At 38.2% G+C, this 24791-nt stretch overlaps 1 protein-coding gene across 5 annotated transcripts in view; it reads left to right on the top strand.

Annotated features, from left to right (window-relative positions):
• Positions 1-201: 201 nt before the first annotated feature.
• nipbl (NIPBL cohesin loading factor) overlaps positions 202-24791 on the top strand; it is a 205200-nt gene continuing 180610 nt past the window's right edge. For 2 of the 5 annotated variants that reach the window (XM_062972486.1, XM_008116105.3), the window contains exon 1: positions 12725-13470. The gene's annotated coding sequence lies outside the window, so the exon portion shown is untranslated. Of the gene's footprint in view, positions 225-3296; positions 3350-12723; positions 13471-24791 lie in introns of those variants that run through there. The other 3 variants (XM_062972485.1, XM_008116106.3, XM_008116107.3) reach the window with 3 other exon arrangements.

The following is a 24791-nucleotide window of genomic DNA, read 5'->3' as shown; positions in this document are numbered from 1 at the left end:
TACTTTGAATCTTGTGGCGTTCTGTCCTTGACATGTAAGGTGTGCGTTTAGGAAATAAAACAGCTAAACCTGAGGTAAATATATATTACTTTTTGTGTGCAGAAGTTTAATGGACTAACCTGGATGTTGGCTGAGGAGAAGAAAAAAGGAGGGAAAATCTTCCAACAAAACTGGCAAGGCTTGAAGCGTCACAGGCAGTGAAAACCACTTCTAGCAAAACAAAGGTAGGTATCTGGAAGGTGTGTTTATGCTTGATCTGGACATAAATGGTTGTGCTGATTGACAAGTAATCCAGAAATAAGGTTCCCTCATGACAATGAGGTAGGAAAGAGACATATAGAACAGGCTTGGCTTCCAACAGTTGTTTACTATTTGGGGGCATTTTAAATTAGGGAACGGCTTAGATTAGAAATATAGTGAATGGATAGGCTGCAAATATTCAAACTTCCAGAGAAATACAGAGAATTATAATTTGGCATTATTAATCCTTCCAAAAGTTGTTTACAATTTGAGGTATTTTAAATTAGGGAACGGCTTAGATTAGAAATATAGTGAATGGATAGGCTGCAAATATTCAAACTTCCAGAGAAATACAGAGAATTATAATTTGGCATTATTAATCCTTCCAAAAGTTGTTTACAATTTGAGGTATTTTAAATTAGGGAACGGCTTAGATTAGAAATATAGTGAATGGATAGGCTGCAAATATTCAAACTTCCAGAGGAATACAGAGAATTATAATTTGGCATTATTGATCCTTCCAAAAGTTGTTTACAATTTGAGGTATTTTAAATTAGGGAACGGCTTAGATTAGAAATATAATGAATGGATAGGCTGCAAATATGCAAACTTACAGAGAAATACAGAGAATTATGCTTTGGCATTACTGATCCAAAAGTTGTTTATGATTTGAGGTATTTTAAATTAGGGAATGTTTTAGTTTAGAAATATAATGAATGGAAAGGCTGCAAATATTCAAACTTACAGAGAAATACAGAGAATTATACTTTGGCATTATTGATCCTTCCAACGGTTGTTCATTATTTGGGGCATTTTAAGTTAGAGAACGGCTTAGATTAGAAATATAGTGAATGGATAGACTGCAAATATTTAAACTTTCAGAGAAATATAGAGAATTATACTTTGACATTACTGATCCAATTGCGATGGTGAGGGGTAAAGACACTTTCAAATCAATCCAGATATGATTTGAAGCTGCTTAGATTCCTTTCTATGAAAATGACCAACAACAACACAAGTGCAGCCACACTCCCAAACAAGTGGCAGACTTGTTGAAAAACATGTCTTGGGGCATAATTTGTAAAATCATAATGTAATTTGACATTTAATAGGCTTTTCCTTAAGCCCTCCTTATTATCCAACATTTTTGCTTATTCAACATTCTGCCAGCCCGTTTATGTTGGATAAGTGAGACTCTACTGCAATCATTACACTGATCCATAACAAGATTTATGAAAGTTGATCTGTGGAAGATCATTCTCCTTTCATTTAATAGGATATTTTCTTTTAAAAAAACCTAGGTTTGTACCCAGTAGGTCTTTTACTGTAACAGATTTATTGTAAGTTTAAGGTAAAGGTAAAGGTTTTCCAGAAGCCTCCGGTGGCTCAGTGTGTTAAAGCGCTGAGCTGCTGAACTTGCAGCCCGAAAGGTCCCAGGTTCAAATCCGGGGAGCGGAGTGAGCGCCCGCTGTTAAGCTCCAGCTTCTGCCAATCTAGCAGTTCGAAAACATGCAAATGTGAGATCAATAGGTACCGCTCCGGTGGGAAGGTAACAGCGTTCCATGCAGTCATGCCGGCCACATGACCTTGGAGGTATCTACGGACAACGCCGGCTCTTCGGCTTAGAAATGGAGATGAGCACCAACCCCCAAGAGTCGGGCAGAGGAAACATTTACCTTTTTAAAAGGTTTTCCCCTGACATTAAATCTAGTCGTGTCTGACTCTGGGGGTTGGTGCTCATCTCAATTTCTAGGCCAAAGAACCGGTGTTGTCCGTAGATGCCTCCAAGGTCATGTGGCCGGCATGACTGCATGGAGCGCCACTACCTTCCCGCCAGAGTGGTACCTATTGATCTACTCACATTTGCATGTTTTTGAACTGCTAGGTTGGCAGAAGCTGGACTAACAGTGGTAGCTCACCCTGCTCCCTGGATTCGAACCACTGATTTTTCAGTCAGCAAGTTCAGCAGCTTAGCGGTTTAACTCGCTGCGCCACCAGGAGTCTCCTACTGTAATTTTATCATGCGGGAAATTGTTATTTTCCTTCAGAAGCCTTAGGCCCCTTCCACACAGCCAAATAAAATCCCACATTTTCTGCTTTGAACTGGGATATATGGCAGCATGGACTCAAATAACCCAGTTCAAAGCACATATTGTGGGGTTTTCTGCCTTGATATTCTGGGTTATATGGCTGTGTGGAAGGGCTCTCAGATAACCCAGTTCTAAGCAGATATTGTGGATTATCTGCCTTTTTATTCTGGGTTATATGTCTGTGTGGAAGGGCCCTAGTTTATCTGGTTAACACCAGCAACACCTAAACACCAATCCCCATTTTTGGTGGAGACATGGTTTAGTGATATTCATCAAACATCTATCTGCATTTTAGATTCCCTTTGAGATCCTGGCTATGAGGCTATCAAGATGAACATTTCAAATCTCAAACACTTTCTACCATGAACTAAAATAATTAATCTATGAAATATACTATACATACACGCACGCGCGCGCGCACACACACACTGAAATAGTATAAAATAAAGGATTAAGTTTCACAACTCAGCTAAAGTAGGTCAGAAATCACTTTAGCGTGAGTGTTCATTTCCAATAATGTAAATGTGCATTACAGATCTGCAACACAATGGAAAACAGAATCCCTATCTTATTGAAAGGTAGCTACTGGAAAAGAGATATAGATAGACCCAGAGAACAATAGACCTCTCCCTCCAATATCTGTCCCTGACAATTTTTGAGAAAAATCAACAGCATGTATAGGAAAGCATGTCTTACTTTAGAAAAACTAGTATAACTTCTGAAATAATAACATTTTGTCTTATCAGTTTTTCCTACTTCTAACATTAAGAAGATATAATTACCTTCCATAAATTTTGACTACATTCTTTATCAAAAGTCCAATAAAAACAATTCAGACACAGGGTAAAACTAAAGGTTTTCTTTGAACTTGGTAACTGACTAAGCAAAATGTGTATAGATATTGTCTGCTATGAAAACCTAAAAATATTATTTTAAAACAGTATCATTTGAAAACTTGTTTTGCAGTGCAAAATAGAAAACAATCTCAGATCTATGAAAAAAGAAATTTACAAGGAATGGTAAGAAAAAAATCATACGTATCTATAAGTATAACTTTAGAAGAAAGCAAATTAAACTATAAATGATTATAAATCATATTACGTGCATGTAACATCCATTGTACAATAATATGGAGGAAAACATTGAGTAGTCTAAAATGTAATGAGTCTAAATTGCAATGAAAGAGGGAAAATATTTCTTTATCCTAAATTCAGTTGCTTGTATGAACAGGGGTGAGCTTCTGAATCAATAGAAATTTGGTGAATTTGCTTCAATGAAATTAGCATGATTGAAACTAACAATATTTGATTTATGTTACTTTATTTATATTATGCAAAAATTACCTTCAGATATGAAAATCCTTCTATGTTAAGGCAAGAGGAAGGACAGCCTGATTGTCAGATATGGAACATGAAGCGTAGGGGAACATACATATGTATAGTATACATAAATAACATACTGATAACTAGTCGTCTTGATGTAGTGATTTGAGAAAGCTTTCTATACTTGTAGAAAATTACAACAGTACAGATAGTCTTTACTCAAAATACGCAGTCCTGACAAACCACTTATAGAACAGTTGTGTTGAGATAAAGAGAGTTTACAACCAAGTAATTGTGTTTTAAAATTACAGTAGTACTTCAGCTGAAGTGCCTGCTTCTTAAAGAAAATGAATTTTAGATAAGGACTTTTATTTCATTCTTAGAATGAGAATGGTTAACATAGATAAATGATGGTCCAGTGTCAAGAGTATGCCACATGACAGGGTAACTGCTAGGGCCCAAGAACATTGGAAGATGAACCATGACTGATGGGGGCTTTTTATTGAAAGAAAAAAAACTTTTGAATGGCCTAGCACTCAAAAAAGAATTGAGTACTACCAATGCTGCTTTCCTTAACTTCAATGCTTTTAGAAATCATCAAGAAAGATGGGTCTTCTGATTTCAAAAAGTCTTACTATGAGCTCATCATGAGAAATGTTCTTTAGTACTCTTGAATAAGAGGCTAGTTTCAAGAAAAATATGGAAGTTTAAATGACTGACATAACAGTTGCTTCCACAAAGTATAGGGCCCCTTTAATATTAATTTAACAAGGGTCCAGATATCTTTGGAACTTGAATAGAATGGTAATAAGTTACAATTCATGTATCTATATATATAAAAGAGTGATGGCATCACGGCGACCCACAAAACAACAAAACTACAGGCCCCCCAACCTCGAAATTTGACAACACAACCCATCATCCACGGATCTAGGTTGATACAACAAAAAGAAAAGAAAAATAAAGTCCTAATTAGAGAGAGAGGAATAATTGCTTTTATCCAATTGCTGCCAGTTAGAAGGCTAAGCTCCTCCAACTTGGTCTCCTAGCAACCCAATAAAAATAATAACAAACACTAAAAATTAATACAATAAAATACTATAATAACAGAAAATAACTAAAATAATACAAGAAAATAATAAAATATAATAAATAAAAATATAACTTACAATAAAATTAATTAAAAAATGCAAATAACATCTAATAAAAATTACACAACAATTTTTAACCAATACCACCACCACTTTGCCACAGCCACACGTGGCCGGGCACAGCTAGTATATAATATAGCTGCTTACAATTTCAGTTACAATTCATGTGTACATATAATATAGCTATTTTCCCTCTATTGTTGTAAAGCAAGATAAGGTAAGGTTGGACTGGAAAGGAAATAGGTTGGTCCAGCACTAGTGGAAAACTCTCAGAGTGGAGGGGGGCGGTGCACCTCACTAGTACTGCCATCTTACTTTCAGAGGCAGTTATCTTTCTCTCTGTCCAATGACAGGTTCAGCTCTGTTAATGAATTGTAGCCCACTTCAAATGCTTGAAGTGCTGCATCATTAGGCAGAGTATTATGTACATTCGGATATAATCAGTGGGTTGAAAGGAAATTGAAATGCATAAAGTTCAGACATTGATCATTTCCTTAACAGTGTCATTAACAAACAGTAGTTGGATTGCAACACAGACATCCTAGCATTGATGAACTGATTAATATATTCATTGCGATGACAAAGTGAACTGGACAAAGAATGTTAAACTAGCATACATGAATTATATCTCTCCCCCCCCCCCCCCCGAATTCCTACTACAGTAGAGTCTCACTTATCCAACATAAATGGGCCGGCAGAATGTTGGATAAGCGAATATGTTGGATAATAAGGAGGCATTAAGGAAAAGCCTATTAAACATCAAATTAGGTTATGATTTTACAAATGAAGCACCAAAACATATTAGACAACAAATTTGGCAGAAAAAATAGTTCAATACGCAGTAATGCTATGTAGTAATGACTGTATTTATGAATTTAGCACCAAAATATCACGATATATTGAAAACATTGAGTACAAAAATGTGTTGGATAATCCAGAACGTTGGATAAGCGAGTGTTGGATAAGTGAGACTCTACTGTATTTCCTCTCCCTTTGCTCTGATTTTTTCCCCTGTGAATTAGAAGACTTTGTTACTTTGCAGAGCTGTGAGGAGAGGCAGGTAAGAAATAAAATAATAATAATATATGCAGTACATGAAACCTCTGGAAGATGTGGGCTTGCAATTTGAACATACATCTACATTCAACTTTGAGCCTAGAGGCTCAGGTTTCAGAAGTGATCTAGATCGAATTTGTAATTAAAACTAGTGTCCCAAATGTCTCTGTTCCTGGAGAATTCTGATTTGGCCATGATAATGCTTGCCTTGATTACGTCCTTCTGATAGGTTTGTCTTATGGTTGCCATAAATCCGAAATTACTTGAAAACACAGCAGCAATGTGCAGTATATGCAGGTGTCTTTGACACATGTTAAAAAACTTCAGCTGACCTAAAGAGTTGTAGCCTGATTGTTTATAGAGCTGGCAACAGGTAGCACATAACTCCTTTGTTCCAACAGTTCCACTGCTGCTAGTCTGTTTCTAAGCACAGTTCAAAGTATTTGTTATCACTTGTATACCCTATACAGTTTGGATCAGGCTATTTGAAGGACTGCAACTCCCTTTATGAGCGCATTAAGAGCTCCAAGCTATTCTGGAGAGGCCCTTCTCTGTCCCACCACCTTATCAGGCTCGTTTGGTGGCTGCTCCCAGGCTTTAGAATTCTTTCTAGGATTGCACCATTATTATTTTTCATCTGTCAAAGTTAAAACATTGTTATGTTGAATTTTAATGTTTTAACTATGGAAACTGGCTCTAAAATATTTTTATATTTATTCTTTAGTTGAAGCTTTTGTTTATCTTTATTTGTATGTTTAATATGTTGTAAGCCACCTTGAGTACCATTACTGTGAAAAAGGTGAGTTATGGATGAAAATAATAACAACAGGAACATAGATCTTTGTGTGTAAGCTTGGTACTGGAGTGATTACAAACTTTTAGAGCAGAGAAGTTATTGCCAGTCTGGTTAAACTGATACTAAATAAAAAATTAAATATATTTTAATTCCAGCTTTTTCCTTATAAGGCTTTGTAATGATTTTTCTCCACACTGACAGATAGCTCATTTAATCCAGAATCCCGTTAAGCTTACCAGAAAGCTCTGTAGATGTAGACTATAAAATGAGTTCCGGGGCAAACTGGTAACTTGTGGTTCCAGTATCAAGCCTTTTAACTATGCCAGCCTGAATTTAACATGTTTAATTCCCCTCCCATTAAAAATAATTGCGGAAACTGAATTTTAAAAGATATTAAAGAATAAAAAAGTAGAAAGCTCTTTGCTGCCCCACTCCACCCCATCAAATTAGTCACAAACCCCTTTTTCATAATAGAGATCTTATTATTCTAACCTCATTGTGATTCAAGTTTAAGATCATGTGAGACTTTAAATCCCAGAATAAAAGTTGTGTTAGTCTGTAAGCCAGAAATTCTGTAAAATCTCAAAGCTTAACAAATATATTATGTGCATGAATGCTTATGTCACAACTGAGACTTTTAAGGGACAAGGTTTTGTCTTACTGATGATATCTAGTTTAGCTGGGATGCTGAAGTACTTATTACTATCTCAAGCCGGTTTTTGAAATTCTATTTTCTGTATATCAACCCAATGCATCTAGCAGTTACACTATGTAGCACACATGGGTGTATTTCTATCTTCCTTACACTTTGCCCCAACTTAGTGATAGTATCATAGTAACAATTTCAACAAGAAATTATTGTTATTCTTTACTGTTGAAAAATTTGTACATGTCTAACAACTGTTGCTCATCACCCTCCAGATAGTATGCACATTTAGAAGACCGCTTTGTAAATTAGGTTCGATATCATTGTCTACATGATCCTGCACATTAACTTTGTGCATTCTGAATTTAGGATGGGTCCACACCAGCAAAACAATTCAGCTCCAGTGTGAAGTATCCTGTTCTGGTTTGACTTGTTTGTTAGATAGACCCATTATAATCCAGTCCTAATGTGTATTGACAGCTACGCAGTCCCCTCTGCCCGTTAGGACCAAAGGAAGTATACCCGACATTCACATGTTTACTGTATTGTATTATTTTCAGACACATGATCTGCAGCAGCAGCTGGTTTTTTCTGCCTGGCATACATAAAGCTATCAACCAATAGGCTTATTTACGCTCTCACTGGATAGCACTTTCATTCAACCCTTTCCCCCTTTGTGCCCTAGTAGGTGATCATGAGTGAACAAGGGAACTTTAAAGGTCCCCACACACATACAGGAGGGAGTGCAGCTGGTGTGCAGGTATGCAGGGCCAACAGAGGGAGCAGAACAAGGAAGGGGGGACTAGAAGAGAGGAAAGTGGCAATGGCAGGAAGCAGAAAAAGGAGTGCTAGAGGCTGCTCTTATGGAAGCTTTGGCAGAACCAGTGGTGCAACTAGAGTGCTGCAGGGTCAGATTTACTCCCTCACCCTTAATCATGATCACTATTGATCATAAACAGATTTGTGACAGATTTGGAGGGGGGTGTTGTGTTTGTGTATTTTTTCTCTCTATCCAACCTCTTTATACTCTCCTAGTGAGAGATGCAGCGACAGATTAGTGGAACTTCCAAATCCCTTTATACCCTTCCTGCTGAAGAGACTCAGAGTCTCATGAAATAAAATTTAATAAAATAAATATATTTTAAATTACCACACAAATCCTAGTGAGCACTCTCTCACCTTTAAAAATTAACATTCAAAACTGCAAATCCACATTTCAAGGGCCTATCCAACCATCAACCTGTTCTGCCCTCCAATCACTCCATCCCCACCCTACCCCAATCCTGATTAAGTGCATAGGGCACATGTTCAAAAATCTGGAGTTTCCCAGAAAATGAAAAGTAAAAACAGTGTTTTTAAAATTCTGTTAGAACCCTCACATGTCTAAAAGAAGTGTTTTGGTTTAAAAAGCTAAACATCATGCGTTAAAACAGTGCCGGTATCAAAACAAGGAGAAATTATTTTGCTTGTGTATACAGCCTTATTCCAAGAAGTGTTGGTCCCTGAATTATTTCATAAAATAGCAAATTGACAAGAAAATACTTGTATTTTACTGTCTATCACTAAGTTGTAGGTATAGGTATGCAAAAGGAATTACATTCATTTCCCACTAAGACTTTCTAGAAATAACTCGGAGTTTTCAGGCCTTTTTATGTTTTTTCCACAGGAGGGCACAATTTGGCTCTTTACATTTATGCTTGACTTGAATAGTCCACGCTAAAAAAAGTTTCTTGACTGCACAAAGCAAAATATGCCAAAGGCTGCTATTTAGATATGACAAATTAAACTGCATAATATTTAAATCCAAACAACATGAAATATATTTAATTTAAAGATGTTTTCCATTACAAAACTATGTTTTTAAATGCAGGTATTTTATCATTATAAACATGTAGTTCAAATGGTATCAAATCTATAAGAAGTAATCAATATACATACATTTAAAGAACAAAAACCTGCCAGAGTGGCAAAATATGAATTAACATACCATATAAACAAAATATAAAATAAAATATGATTAATTCTTGCCACCCTTTATAATTATACCTTTATTTGCCTGACCTTTTGTCAGGACACATGTACAGAATTTGTAAAATAAGAATTTTATACATAAACATTTTCCAGAATTTTTTTATTTTCACCATATCACAATTTTTAAACATTTATAGTGAAACAGAACCCTTTCAAGAAATCTACCCATAGCTACAGAAGCACTGAAAAAAAGTATGTTTTTAAAAATTAAGCTAATTCACATGTTTATTTATCTATGTCCCTTCTAACAGTAGTGCATTTTGCAGGATAAAGGCAACTAAAAGATTTTGATTTCAACCCAACTAATGAAATAATTAAGTCCCATTGAAACCCACCCAAAAATTATTTACGATTAAGTTCATCACTAGCAGGACATATTCTCAGATATCATTATTAACTCTTAAATCAATGTGTAAAGTACATGTAAAGCCCAAAATATGTAGTTATGCTTCTGAGTTTCCAAAAATCTGCAGAAATTATGTTTATATAGTATATAGCTCTATTATGCATCATCTGTAAAAACCTGAGCAATGACGTTACTAGCTAAGTCTCTGGGCAATCTCTTATGTATAGGGCTGTCATACCTAGAAATGCACTTGATGGCACATGACAAAATTAAATTATACTTGTACACTGCTAATTTACTCAGAACAATCTCTGTAAATATGACTCCTCAATTCAAAGCCATAGTGCTCGACTTCAGTCTTGTAATTCTTACTGCTCTTAGGCAGTTGCATAAGGCTGAGTTCTCAACTTTGTGGAGAACTGACTGAAACAACTATATTTAAAGATCAGCCCATTCAAAATATTTTTGGAATGCTTAATTAATAGAATCCAAAGCAGGCATTTCGGCGAACTTACCTGAATTATAACTTTCTGTTCAGCTCCACTGTACAACAATTTATCTGAAGAGAAAAAGGATGAGCTTTCCAGGTTGTCATTGTCCCCTTCTCTAAAGCCTGCATCACTACCCATAATTAAGCTATCTGTGAGAAATCAGGCAGGAATCAGCCAGCTAAGAAACCTTCATGGAGTTCCCTTTCATGTTACCTTCTTCACAAAACATCATTTTGGAAAAAATGTGTATGGCCCAGAAACCTAGATTTTTCATCAACTTTAAATACGACGATATCCTTGCCTTATAAAAACACGCTTACAAGTACGAAAGTGGCAATTAATGTAAAAAAAAAAAACCTCCATGCAAACAGAAGTAGTTGTTTAATAGTCCTTCTGGGAATGAAAGAATGAGACACACATTTCTTCTTCCTAAGGACATTCGTACATCTTCCTTGGAAGTTTTTTTTCCTTTTACCTGTAATTTTGACAATTATTTTTTTAAAAAAACAACTCCTTAGAATCATAGACTTGGAAGAGAGCACAAGGACCATCCAATCGATCCCCCTATCAAGCAGGAACAATTCATTAACATTATTTTGGTCAAATCGCATCTCTTTATCTTCACAACATCAGGCCTGTGAATTCCAGGTTTTCCTGAAGACATCAGAAAGTGAGATAGAAAACAGAGAAGGAAAAGGAAAAAAAGAGAAGACAAGAGCCACTTAGAAAGACAAGAGGCAGCCCGGTTTCAAGGAAGCACAGTGAAGACCCATTTTTCATCACCTTTAAATTCAGCAATATTCTTCATTGAGAAATCACCCACAAAAGTGGCTTTTAATACGTAAAAAATCCAAACAGATGCCAACAAAAACAGTTGTCCAGTGGTTCATCTAATGAAAGAATGAGATACATTTCTTCTTAAGAGAACACCTCCCCTTGGAGTCCCTCCTCCCCTTTATATGGAATCTTGACAATTATTTTTTCAAGAATTACTGGTAATCAAATAATAATAATAGACTTGACAGGGACCACAATAGCCACCCAGTCCATCCCTTTGCCATGCAGGAACAATTTAAAGAAACAACAACAACAAATGGGTTGCTGTGAGTTTTCTGAGCTGTATGGCCATGTTCCAGAAGCATTCTTTCCTTACGTTTCGCCTGCATCTATGGCAGGCATCTTCAGAGATTGTGAGTTTTGTTGGAAAGTAGTCAAGTGAGGTTTATATATTTGTGGAATGTATCAGCGTGGGAGAAAAAACTCTTGTTTGTTTGAGGCAGGTGTGAATGTTTCGATTGGCCACTTTGATTAGCATTGAATAGCCTTTCAGCTTCAAGGTCTGGTGTTTCATGGTTCATTTTCAAAACTATGAAAAGGAACATAATCTGGCTACCAGTATTTAAAAAAAAACTCTAAAATCAGGACAGTAAATAAAGAACACTATTGAAAATACAGAAGAATTACAGACATGAATCAATCAGGGCCAGATAACACCTCCCCACAAAGGATTCCCCCAGGCAGGAATCAGCCAGGCCTTGAAGCTGAAAGGCTATTCAATGCGAATCAAGGTGGCCAATTGCAACATTCATACCTGCCTCAAACAGACAAGACTTCATGCTCCCACCCTAGTTTCCAACATACCTCATTAACCTCTGAGGATGCCTGCCATACCATAGATTGCAGGCAAAACGTCAGGAAAGAATGCTTCTGCAACATGGTCATGCAGCTCTGGAAAACTCACAGCAGCCCAGTGATTCCAGCCATGAAAGCTTTTGACAACAAAACAAAATTATTTCTTTTGGACAGTTCGAAGGATCTTCTTCCTCACAACGTCCGGCCTTATTATCTTGAAAATGTAGCTATTCCTGGGGACATCAGAAAGTAAGATACGAAACAAAAACAAAAAAAAGAAAGAAAAAGAAATGCAGAAAGAAAGAAAAAAGAATAAAAGAGCCACTTGGATAGACAACAAAAAATGCTAGGTTAAATCTGTATCAGCCATGGGCAAACTTGGGTCCTCCAGGTGTTTTGGACTTCAACTCCCACAATTCCTAACAGCCTATCGGCTGTTGGAGTCCAAAACACCTGGAGGACCAAAGTTTGGGCAAACCTGGGCCCTCCAGGTGTTTTGGACTTCAACTCCCACAATTCCTAACAGCCTACCGGCTGTTAGGAATTGTGGGAGTTGGAGTCCAAAACACCTGGAGGGCCCAGGTTTGCCTATGACTCCTCTGCTAGAAAAAATAGCCCAAGTTCGTTTTGCCTTGAAATAGATACAAGTTGTTTGTAGTGGCTACAGCAATGATGTTCTCCTCTTCGTCTGGTGGCAAGCAGTGTGGAGGATCCTTTGGTTGGAAGTCTAAGCTGCCGACGCTAATCGCATCCTTCGAAGCGGACTGAAGTCCCTCTCCCGGCAGAAAAAGAGAGAACGAAGCGGGCAAAGGAGAAGGCAAGCAGGCAGGAGCCGAAGGGGGAGGCTGTTGGTGTTTGGCGCCGGTGGAGGGAGTCATTCCTCCAGCTGCACTTCCGGTCGGCATTTTGTTCTGAGAGGGAGCGAGAGCGACGCTCGCGTTTACGCAGGCTCCTATTTTTCCGCCCTCTCTCTCTCTCTCCCCCGCTTCCTCCCTCCTCCCTTCCCGGGACCGACTCGCCGTGGCCTAGGCGCCCCCTCCCTGCCCGCCCCGCCCCAGCACGCCCAGGAAGGGAAGGGAAGCGAGCAAGGGAGCCAGGAAGGAAGGGGAGCGAGAGAGAGGCGGAGGCCGAGGCGGCGGTGACGGCGGCGGAAGAGAAGGAGCGAGCGCCGCGGCCGAGGAGATCCCCCTCCCTCCGTCCCTTCCTCCTTCCTTCCTTCCCTCTCTTCTCTCTCCCTTCCTCTTCCTCCCCCTCCCCGCCGGGGTCGCTCGGTCTGTGCGCGAGGAGGTGTTTATCGGATCCGGCTGGGCCCGGCCTTGGCGTCGTGTGGATGTTGGTGGTGAATTAGGCTCGGTGGGAGGACGACGGCAAGGAGGAGGAGGAGAGGCAAGAAGAAGAAGAGGAGAAAGAGGAGGAGGAGGAAGGCGACGGCGACTTGAGGGATTCGCTTCCTTCGGCCGCTCTCCCCTCGGCGGCTCTCTACATGTTCGCTGCACTCAGGAGGAGGCGGAAGAGGAGCCAGCCCCCCTCCCGGCCCGGATTATTGTTGTTATATTATCTCCCCTCCTCCTCCTCCTCCTCCTCCTCCGCGGCCCAGCGGCGGATCCTCTGAGGAGGGAGGGGGTGGCCTTTCCCCCCCCTTGTTGGATTCAGACGGCGTTTCGTTCAGGTAAAAGCTCCCCCTCCCCTGGTTTTGGTTGCTTCTCTCCAGGCAGGCGGCGCGTTGGGCCTCCTCTCTGCCTCTCTCAGGCGAGGCGGCCCAGTCGGGAAGCAGAGCAAGGGATTAGCCTTTTCGGCCGGTGTGGGAAAAGCGAGGGAGGGGGGAAATAATAATGAGTGGCAGCCGGGGGTGTTTCACGTTTCTCTCCGCCTCCTCGATGTGAATGGTTGCCTCGGAGTTGCTGGAGAAGGCCAGGCCCGGAGGAGGGCGCAGGCCCAGCGGACAGCGCTTCCACTCCAGCTCGGGGATTATTAGAGCCGCGAAGTGGCTTCTTCCCTGTCACAGGCCTCGCTCGGCGCCCGAGAGCAAAGAGTGGGAGGAGGAAACAATACAGTCAAAACCGCGGCTGGGCGCCCGACCTGGGCCCTATTTACAACTTCAGGGTCGGCGGGAGAAAAAGAAAAAGTCCCAGATAAAAACACCCGGCAGGAGAAAAGAAGGGGGGAAAGGGAAGGAGACGGGCGCTCGCACGCACTTGGTGCGTGTAATTATAATCATAATAAAACTTTATACCTCGCCACCATCTCCCAGAGGGACTCGGGGCGGCTTGCAAAGCACTCAAGGTGCAACATACAAAATACAGAAATTGCAGAAACAACATAAAACAATAACAACCAACATAAATATCTCACTTCATAAAACCTCTTGGTTAAAATCAATAAAATACAGCAATAGCTGCAGATATAAAACAATAGTGAATCTAATAATATAAAGTGCTTGGTGACACTATGTGTAGTTGGCAGCGACTGTGCCTATTAATTCGCTTTGCACAATTGCACGATATTTTAACTGTAGATGGCTGGAACAAAAAAAAAAGATTGGTATTGCAAGTTGTGAAAATCCCAGCAGATTGTCTTGATAACTTGATAAATAAATCCAGTCCATGCTGAAGAATTGACAGAACACAAAACACCTGTCCAACTCACAAGGCATACATGGCCTGCTGTATGCAACCTTTTAAGGGTTTTCTTTTCTGTGCACTTGAAAAGGTGCATAGTAAATAATCATCACAACACAGAAAAAAATATTGTTTGTAACAACGGAACACCAGCTAGAGATAGTATCCTTATTAATGTACTGTATTTATTTACCACTTTTCTCACCCCTGCAGGGACTCAAAAGTGGTTTACAACATAATAATGGCAAAATTCAATGCCTAACATACATGTAAACCAAATCAAATATCTAAACAAGAGACATATAACTATGTTAAAATCAATAAAACCATTAAACATAAGAACAACATTTAGACACGAAAACATAGAATTAAAACACCTAATATAAACATTAAAATCACATGATCCTTAAAGTTAGTTGATTTCTTTAATGCCAAAGGTTACTCTGGAATCTCCAAGCAAATTGTAGTAAATAAGGCAGCAATCCTAAACATAGTCCTGTAATCCCATTAAAATCGGTGGCCCATCCTTATAAAGAAACATGGTGAGGAGTGGGTTAAAATGGTTTAAAATCTTGTAGAACTCAATTTAAGTTTCCTTAATTTCATGTAAAGATAGACCACTTTCAAATAGGTAGATACTGTTTGTGTCCATATTGTGTGCATGTTATTGGGTGATCACTCTTAGCACAGATGTCTAAAGTTCATCAGCAGTATTTTAATGTCAACTGGTAGGAAATATAATAGTTTTCAGGTAAACAGTTGTAAAAAAATTTAAATGTAAGAAATTATCTGTATACAGTAGATCTCTTCCCTAGGAATAAGTTTAATTTGAACTCAATGGAATTCACTTCAGAGTAGATATGCACAGTCTATAGAATAAGTTAATTTGTGTGATTTTGATTATTTCTGTTTAATACCTACTTATTATGTAACTGCCAAAAGGAGGCTTCTGGTTGTGATTAAGTTATATTAATCTTTCCCAGCGCTCAGCTTTCACATTGATGTTGTAGGTGTTTTGACTTTTTTTTTAAACTAGCTTCTGTTTAGTAGTCCTGTTTGGTAAAATAACTTTTGTTGTTGCTTGGGAAGTAGTGTTGTGTTTTTAAAAGGGTGGTGTGAATATAGCTGTCACGTAGAAAGCATGTTTTTAATGATGTAAATCCATGTAGTAGTCAGTACTGTGTCTGTGATTTGTATTGGCCAGGCAGCGGTTTGAATTTTAAAAAGCCAGAAGATCCTGCTGAGCCCCAAACCCGGCCTCCCTCCCTCCCACTAATCTGCCATTCCTGTCTTTGTGCTGCCTGGGCCTGTTAGACACTGTTTGCAACAGGGCCTCAGGCCTGTATGCTCCGGAGAGCAACCATTTTCAGTTTGAAAAAGCAGCTTTTATTTTCTGAACTTTATAAATTACAGAGTGAGACATGAGTTCTTTCTAATTGTTTCTGTGTGTGGTGACTGAATTTTGACTTTAAAAAAAAGCTGTACTAGGAATGTGAAGCATAGGTCTAATTTACAGAAAGGAAAAGAGGGTGCAGAAAACAATTGTAAGAAAGTGACTCTAGAACCTATTCTTTTGTCACTTCAGTTAAATATATGATTTTCTGTAAATTGCATTGAAGCTTATGCCCTTGTCCTATACCTTCAGTATGTTCTTCACTTAAGTTCCAGATTTGATTTGAACTAATTTCATTTAAGTATGCATGCTCCTGCCTGTCCCTTTTTAAATGTTTACAGTCTTCATGCATTTAAAAGTTCTTGTTTGATACATTTTGGATGAAATATTCAGCATTTTTAATACAAAGGTTTTTTTCTGAAACTTCTGAAATACCTGTGATTTTGTCCATTATTTTGGCAACACAATGACATGTCTTAATATTTGATTTACATACGATGATTAGTACTGATGTTATTTCTTTAGAAATAATCAAGAGCTGAAGGAAAACCTCAAATTTCAGATACCCTGAAAGGTTAAATCACTTGTTGGTTAAATATATATGGCTATATTCCTTAGCTAAAATGGGATGAACATTTTCTTGTGTCCTAAATGATCTCTAATGGTGCACACTTTAAGTTTTATTGTATTTGTTGTAATATCATATTTTTATAAAGTACTGTAAGAGATAATGTTTTGTCAAACAAACAAATGTCTATTGAATTTTCTCAGTGCCAGTTTCTCCTAAATTTCATCTCCTTCAAATAAATGGGTGTACCATGGTTCAGAGATTCAGTTATAGTTAGGGTCTTAGTTATGCCAACTTTATATTTTGCCTGAAAATACACTTTTTGTGGGCTTTTGAGACTAGTGAACATGTTTCTACAGAGAACAGAGGTAGGATACATTTTAAATACACAAATAATGTTTTGCAATAAAACTTCAAAGATTCTCAGATGTACTGAATTTTTGATGTCAATTCAATGTAGTTTGTTATGTTTAAGAAAATACTTTACAAATAAGTATAGGCCTTCATTTTAATATTGCAGTTACAAATGGTGGCATTTACCATTGTGTGCCGGTACACTCTTGCACCCTATTTATTTTGATGAAATTGGCATATATTCTAACAGCATAGATTGTGTGGAGTCTTTGCCTTATATGCAATCAATCTAGGTCAAGGACAATATCCCTTTTTGATATCTGGTTCCTAGGACATTGCGCCTCAAATTCTGAATGAGCACATAAATATATGCTCATTCATGTTTTGTATGTTATCTAAATATGACTAAACCAGTTATTGCTGTGCAGATTAATATCTTGAATGGGATAAATAAATTGTGTACTTTTGATTATTGTGTTTAGAGATCAGCAATTTAATAGAAATAATGGCATGCTTTTTAATGAAGAATTCTAATGTTTATCACGCTAAGTTGAGGTCTGTCTCAAAGATCATAGGCAATGAAGAAAATCAGTTGAAGTGGTCTGTATTTAATTTTGGAAGAGAGCTGGATTCTGATTTATGCTTTGAGAAGATTGGATTTAAGTCTGCAAGTAAATGAGTCTTCCATATACTTTTAAATTATGGTCTGATGCACATTTAATGAGTTCTGTTGAAATTGATGTAGCTTACGTCTGTGTGTTCAAGTCAGAATTTGCATTTTCTATTATAGGGCACTTCTCAAACATGGTAGCTGTAAACAGGGCTGGAAAACTTTCATGTGCCTTAGAACTTGAACTAGTTTCCCCCCATCCCAATAAAAGTATGCTTAACATGGATGTCAGTATCTAAATATTGCTTGGGTGTAATTAATGATGTTCTGGAACAACAATTTTATTGTCTCTTTTTGTCATACATTTCTATTTAAACTTATTAGTCTTGTGGAGTTCTTTGATTAAGCAGTACTGCTGCTCTAAAACAGTGTACATTCAGTTAGCTTTGAAAATCACTACAGACATTACTACTACATGGTAAAGTTCAAAACTAGCATGCATGACGATTTGAAAAGTGAGATAAACAAAGAGCTCCCCTGCCTTATTGCCTCATACAGCTGGCAGTTTTCATTCTTGTTTTTTTGCATGTTTATTGCAAACCATATTATTCAGTCTGATTGAATGATTATTGGGTAACTGAAAGTTACTGAGTGAATATTGGTTTGGTGTGAATTGGGTTACAGTGAAAGTTCAAAGTGTTTTCTAATTAAGTTTGTTTATTACAGATGACAGTAGTTTTCCCATGTATCCTAGATTAAGCATAAGACCACACATTTATCCACATTTGTCAAGGAGGAAGCACCTGAATTTCTGAATTAGCATTTATAGATTGCTTTGTTAATCTATCTTCTAAGGTATTACTGAGGGAGTGGAGTACTTCTGTTTCCATTAAATAGTCATTGGTTCTTTCTTTGGAGTCAGCATGCAACATGTACTTAGCTTCCATAGTGTAATACTGTACTGCAGAACTAGGGATCACTCACTCTTTTGGATACTGAAGCCAGTTAAGAACATAGTTGTGCCAAGGAAGATACAGATACTTTATTGTAAATGGACAGTATGGTTTTTAGACATTCTTTTGGAATAGCTTTTGCCAACATACTGGAAAAAAGGTTAATAAATACCTGCTAGAGGTATCGTACGATGTTGGGTGTGAAATATGTGAGAATTTGAGTTGTAGAGTAGCCTGGTTAGCTGACGTGAGTAGTAGTTGTCACTGGGTGAACATTTTAGTTGTGTGTATACTTCACTTCACTTCACTTTATTTCTTAATTAGTCGCTCTCCACCAGAGTGCTCCGAGCGACTTACAATTTAAAATATCATTCCACAATATAAAAACATTCAACATAAAAACATTCAACAGTGACTATTTGGCAAATTAGATCTGATTTACTTAAATGCACAACCAAACAGCCAAGTCTTGAGCGCTTTTGCAAAAGGTCGCAACTCCGACATTGCTCTAACATATGGAGGCAATGAGTTCCACAGAATTGGAGCATAGGTCGAAAAGACTCTATGCCTTGTAGCTTCCAGGTGTACCTCCCTAGGGCCCAGTACATATAGGAAATTTTCCTGGGAGGATTGAGGTGACCACTGATGGAAAAAAAAGAATGAGGCAGTCCCTAAGATATAATGGTCCTTGGCCATTTCGAGCTCTGAATGTCAGGATCAGTATCTTGTAAGAGATCCGATGTTCTATTGGTAGCCAATGCAATTGTTTCAGAATCGGTGTAATATGGGATCTTATAGATGATCCCACTAGCAGCCTGGCATTTTGGACCATTCGGATCTTCTGGGGTTTTGTCTTCGGAAGGCTGGCATATAAGGCGTTACAATAATCTAGCCTAGTGGTGATTGTTGCATGGATTACCGTTGCCAATGCCTCTGTCGAAAGGTAGGATGCCAATTTCTTTGCCTAGCGAAGATGAAAAAAGGCCTGCTTGCTTATGGCAGTGATTTGGGCCTCTATCGTCAGCGTTGAGTCCAACACAACCCCAAAGCCTTTAAAAGTAGCAGACGGAACCAGAACTAGAAAAAATATACTGCTCTTGGTTATGCATATTCCTCAAGAGAGCTGGATCTGTATTTATTGATTTATTATTTTTATATCCTTATGTTTTCATCTTCCTCATTGCATCTTCACATAACTTTGTCAGAGCCAAGCATAGTGTCGTGGTTTGAGTGTTGGACTAGAACTCTGAGAGTTCAGCCTTGGAAACCTACAGGGGGACCTTGGACAAATCACTCCCTCTCAGCCTCAGGAGAAGGCAACTTCAAACCTTCTCTGACAAAATCTTGCCAAGAAAACCTTATGACAGGTTTGCCTTAGAATCGTCGTAAGCGTGGAAATAACTTGAAGATACACAACAGGTGTTTAACCTAAAGTCATTCAGCTACTTCAGGTCTCATTGGCAACTAGATGTACTCTTCACAGAGCCTAGATTTATTTATCACGTACTCTGACCATTGTGCCATGTAGTAAGCTCTTATTTTAAGCAATGTGTAAAATTTCTCTTTCCTTGTCTTAAAGAGTTATTGTCCATTTGCTGCAGAAGAAAGGCAGAAAGATTTTTGGCACTTCAGGCACCCTCCTGTTTTCCTTCTCTGTCCCCACCATACATGAGCAAAAAACTCAATTGGCTAACACCCACAATGCACCATATTGTAATTTATCTTCCAGGAGACAGCATTTTTGAAGGTATCTGCTTTCTTTACTTTCATTGCCAGGCAGCAGAGGGATGTTTTAGCATGAAGGGTCTACTGCCTTTTTCTGTTTTCTTCTGGTCACAGCTTTGAGGAGATGGTAGAACTGTGGAAGGCTACCTCCCCAGCATAGTGCCTTGGTCACAGTAACAGATACACCTGTATTATCTTACTCAATCCTTTCGAGATTTATGGCCAATGTAACCATTTGCATCTTTCTGTATTCTGTTCTACTCTGATTCCATGGCCACAACTATATGACTCTGCTTAAATACTGTTGCTTGGACATTTATGTTCCATCAGTGCTGCTGAAGAAGTGAACTGTGATCCGTGAAGATCATGCTAGCTTGAATAAGTTTGCTTTAAAATGTGTAACCAGGTTATTTCTACTATCTGTTTTCATAGTAAAACAGACTAATATAGTTGTCTTCATTTATTATACTCAGGGTAAAAACAAGTTGTGAGTTAGCAATGTTTGGAAAAAGAGAAGAAATCTTAAGAAATCAGACACAGCAATTCAGTCCTAATATTCTACCTAACTGGAAAATGCAGAAGTCCTTTTTGGGACAGACAGCAGTGAATGGCAAATTGAAATGTAGCTCCTTTTGCACTCAGAAGCAGCTGTACTGAATGTCAAGGATCAAGGAAAAGCATTGCTAGATACTGGATAAATGTAGTGCTGAAAAATGGATCAATAAAAAACAGCACCATTCACCGTGAAGCCACTAGAACTGATTCTTTGTGGTGGGACCTATACTGTGAGCAGTGTGTGAAAACCCAGCACCATAGAGGAGATTGAAGTGTGAATTATGTTTCACCCAGGAGTTGAACCTTGCTGATTTAGTTTGCAAGTTTGACTGACTCATATTTCGTGTTCTGTTTTCATTCCAGTTGAGATGTTTGTTGTATTCCACTAAGGTTTGATGTTGAGCATTGAAAACTAGCTCCTGAGTATTTCATGCAAATAAGTGTTACATGTGCTTATGTTTGGAAAGTATCTTTTGTGTTATACTAAACAATAGTAAATGTTGATAACACTAAAAGTCATCTTCTGATATAGTTCCAGAGGGCCATTTACACTTGGATTTTCAGATCCTACTCCCAGTCCTTGTTTCAACATCAGGGGTTACTGAAAAGGAAGACTTTTGTAGTCAGAAGAAACTGTTAAGCAGTTTGGTTGAGTGGAGAAATCTCATTGATTTTTTAAACAAATGTGCTCTTTGGATCTCAGTTGTTGTTAACCTTGATTGATATTATACATTATTCTTTGTCATTTGTAACCATAGCTTCAGGGTAAATTTTAAAGTGATGTACTTTTCATACTACAGTAGAGTCTCACTTATCCAACCTAAACGGGCCGGCAGAAGCTTGGATAAGCGAATATCTTGGATAATAAGGAGGGATTAAGGAAAAGCCTATTAAACAGCAAATTAGGTTATGATTTTACAAATTAAGCACCAAAACATCATGTTATACAACAAATTTGACAGAAAAAGTAGTTCAATACGCAGTAATGTTGTTGTAATTACTGTATTTACGAATGTATCACCAAAATATCACGATATATTGAAAACATTTACTACAAAAATGCCTTGGATAATCCAGAAGCTTGGATAACTGAGGCTTGCATAAGTGAGACTCTACTGTACCATAATATTGAAAAACTGTTCCTCCTTTTTTGAGAAAATTTACTGATAGAATTTATTTATTTTTTATTTTGATCAAATATCATTGTGTTTTGGAATGCTCACAGGATGATCAACTAGTGTTTTCCAATGATGAAATGGAATCTGTGAATAGAATAAATCCCATCTCTCCTTCCAAACCATGAAAGAGATTTGGGAAACTTAGTGGAGAGGGCCTAAATACCCTAAAGGTACTGGATTCTATCTGATCTTGGAAGGTATGCAAGGTCAGCCATGGTTAATCCCTGGATATGGGGGACAGGGGGACAACAACGGGACAGACCACCAATGAATACCAAGTGCTGTAGGCTATATTTGAGAGGAAGGAATTGGGAAAATCATTTCTGAGTAACCCTTGGCAAAGAATAAGCCTTATGAAATTCATTGGATCAGTATGATCAACAGGTGACTTGAAGGGCATATTCACACAGCAGTGCTCAGGGGAGGAAGGGAGCAATTGCTAAGCCAACTTCAAAGGCAGCCACACGTAACTCATATTTCAGTAGCCCAGTGTAGGGTGGATATGTCTCATTTTGGAAGGCCCTGTATTGACTTAGAGTATTTGTCCAGGATAAATTGGGCCAGGATGATGTATTACTTTAAATGCTGGAATAGTCCTCTAGGAGACCAAATCCATACTTGATCATGGAAACCACATGTCTTTGGGCAAGTCATATACTCTCATACCCTCAGAGGAAGACTATACCCCCCACGCCCCCAAACAGATTTTGTGGAAAAAAAACCTTGTGCTAGTGTTATCTTAGGCTTGCTATAAGTTGAACACAATTAGAAGGCACACAACAACAACAACAAAAAAACACTCTTTTATCTTGCCAAGTAATATTTGTTTCTGCTGAAACAGAGGTCTTGGGCAGAAGTCTTTAACTTGGTTACCTGATAGTTCTGGCAAGAAATAATGGTGACTGAATATGTGCACAGCATATGTACTACATCTTCCTTAACAAAATGTATTGTAATGTATGTATCATTTCAGTGTGTTAAAATTGTTCATGTATATTTTCTTAATACATTTTACAGCAAACCTGTAACTGGGTAAATCACACTTACCTAGTAAGTTCATGACTGGGATAATATTGGAATCTTGGGCAGTGGTATTGATTTAAATTAATAGTTGTAGAGTTACATGCCAAAGGAAATGCAAAGAAAAACAGTGGTCTGCAAATTGTGGAATAATGAAAAAACATTGCTTAACTATTGCACCTTGAGGCTCAAAAGGAAGTGGATTTGAAGTCTAGTTCACAAAAGTTGCAATAGTTGAGTTAAGCAGATATAGTTCTAATTCTGTTGATTTTTTGTAAAAGGTTGCTGCCTGTGTACCAGAATATAATCAGTGTCATTTAGGACTTGTCACAGTGGTGTGTCTTCTAATATCAATATTCTAATGCAAGTGGACAGAGAAGGACTTGATGTAGGCCTGCATTTCATTATGGCTGTACCTCTTTGCTGTAGTCTTGTTGTTTCCATTCAAAACCTTGGGTGACTGTGATACAGCACCGTGTATTGCAAAATTACAATCGTACAAATCTTTTGTATCATTGTGTTTGCTTCTGTATTACAAAGCAACCCAATGCTTTGATTTGTTGATGTCACTGAATTCTTTGTTGTGAATACATTGATGCTGTGTACAGGATCATAATGCTCTTGAATGCCATTTGATGCAAAATAATAGTGGGAGAGGGTTGTTGCCCATTAATCTTGCTTGTGGACATCTTAGGGAGCATCTGGTTATCTAATATGTTAAACAGAATACAGAATTGTGCAGTCTGATACAGGAGGGACCTTATGAACTATGGGGAACCCGTAGGAAAATAATTATCTGAAAATGTACCTCATTGACTTGTTTATGAGTAAATATGATTACAAAGATAGGAATACTGGTTTCTAGTAAAAAACCTTAACTAGTTTGCTGCTAGATCAATAAAGGAACTTTTGGCTAGATATGGCATAGAAGGGAATGAATGATACAGCAGTGTTTGAAAAAAAAACCTTGTGATAGTGTTATTGTGAAAGTAATGCCTTTTGTTGTTTTTAGAAAGAGACAATGTGCTAGGCAGTGTTTAAACATAGAAGTGGTATAATGATCAACAGTTTTCAGTCTTTTTGAGGTGGGACTTTTTCATGATGGTTTACAAAATAAAATTATAAAAGAATAAAATGCAGAATACATCTAATTAAAACAGCAGCATAAAACATTTCCTAAAAGAACAGCAGGAGTAAAAACAACTTTAAATTAAAAATCTATTTCCACTTATGTAAAAATGGGTTGGAACCACACAAGCTTTTAAGGGTCATTTTAAATCAAGAGGGAACTAGGTCATAGGGCCAGTTCATATGATAAGGACCTCCACAGAAAAGACCCTGGTTCTCACGGCTGCCAGTGTGATAATCTTGACAGTGAGGATGTTATCAGGCCCTAAATGTCTGATCTTTAAGCTTAGGTAGGTTTATACAGAAGCCAGTATTTCTCCAATAAACTTATCCAAAACCATTTAAAGATGATAATCAGCATTTAAATTAAGTATTAGACCTACAGATCTAATTTAAACATTCACAACTAAGTAATACTAGTATTACTAGTCAACCCTCCTGTTTAAGGAGCTCCACTGGCTACCGCTCATTTTCCGGACCCAATTCAAAGTGCTGGTGATCACCTATAAAGCTCGGAACGGTTTGGGACCCATCTACCTTCGGGATCGTCTCTCCCCCTACGAACCTGTACGGTCTCTTCGGTCATCAGGGGAGGCCCTTCTCTCGCTTCCGCCAGCATCACAAGCGCGGTTGGTGGGGACGAGGGAGAGGGCCTTCTCTGTAGTGGCCCTCTGGTTATGGAATTTGCTGCCTGGGGAGATCAGGCAAGCCCCCACCTTGATGGCATTTCAGAAGAGTCTGAAAACTTGGCTTTTCACCCAGGCGTTTGGTTAAGATAACCTTTCTCCATCACAATTATTATGCTTCTTGACCTTTTGCACTGGTCGCTCTTCCCCTGATTCCTGATTGCTTGATATTATTCAGGACTCCTCCCTACCTAATGTGACC

This window comes from Anolis carolinensis, chromosome 2 (assembly GCF_035594765.1).
Source record: "Anolis carolinensis isolate JA03-04 chromosome 2, rAnoCar3.1.pri, whole genome shotgun sequence".
NCBI lineage: Eukaryota > Metazoa > Chordata > Lepidosauria > Squamata > Dactyloidae > Anolis > Anolis carolinensis.
This window is presented reverse-complemented; position numbering and strand designations above follow the sequence as displayed.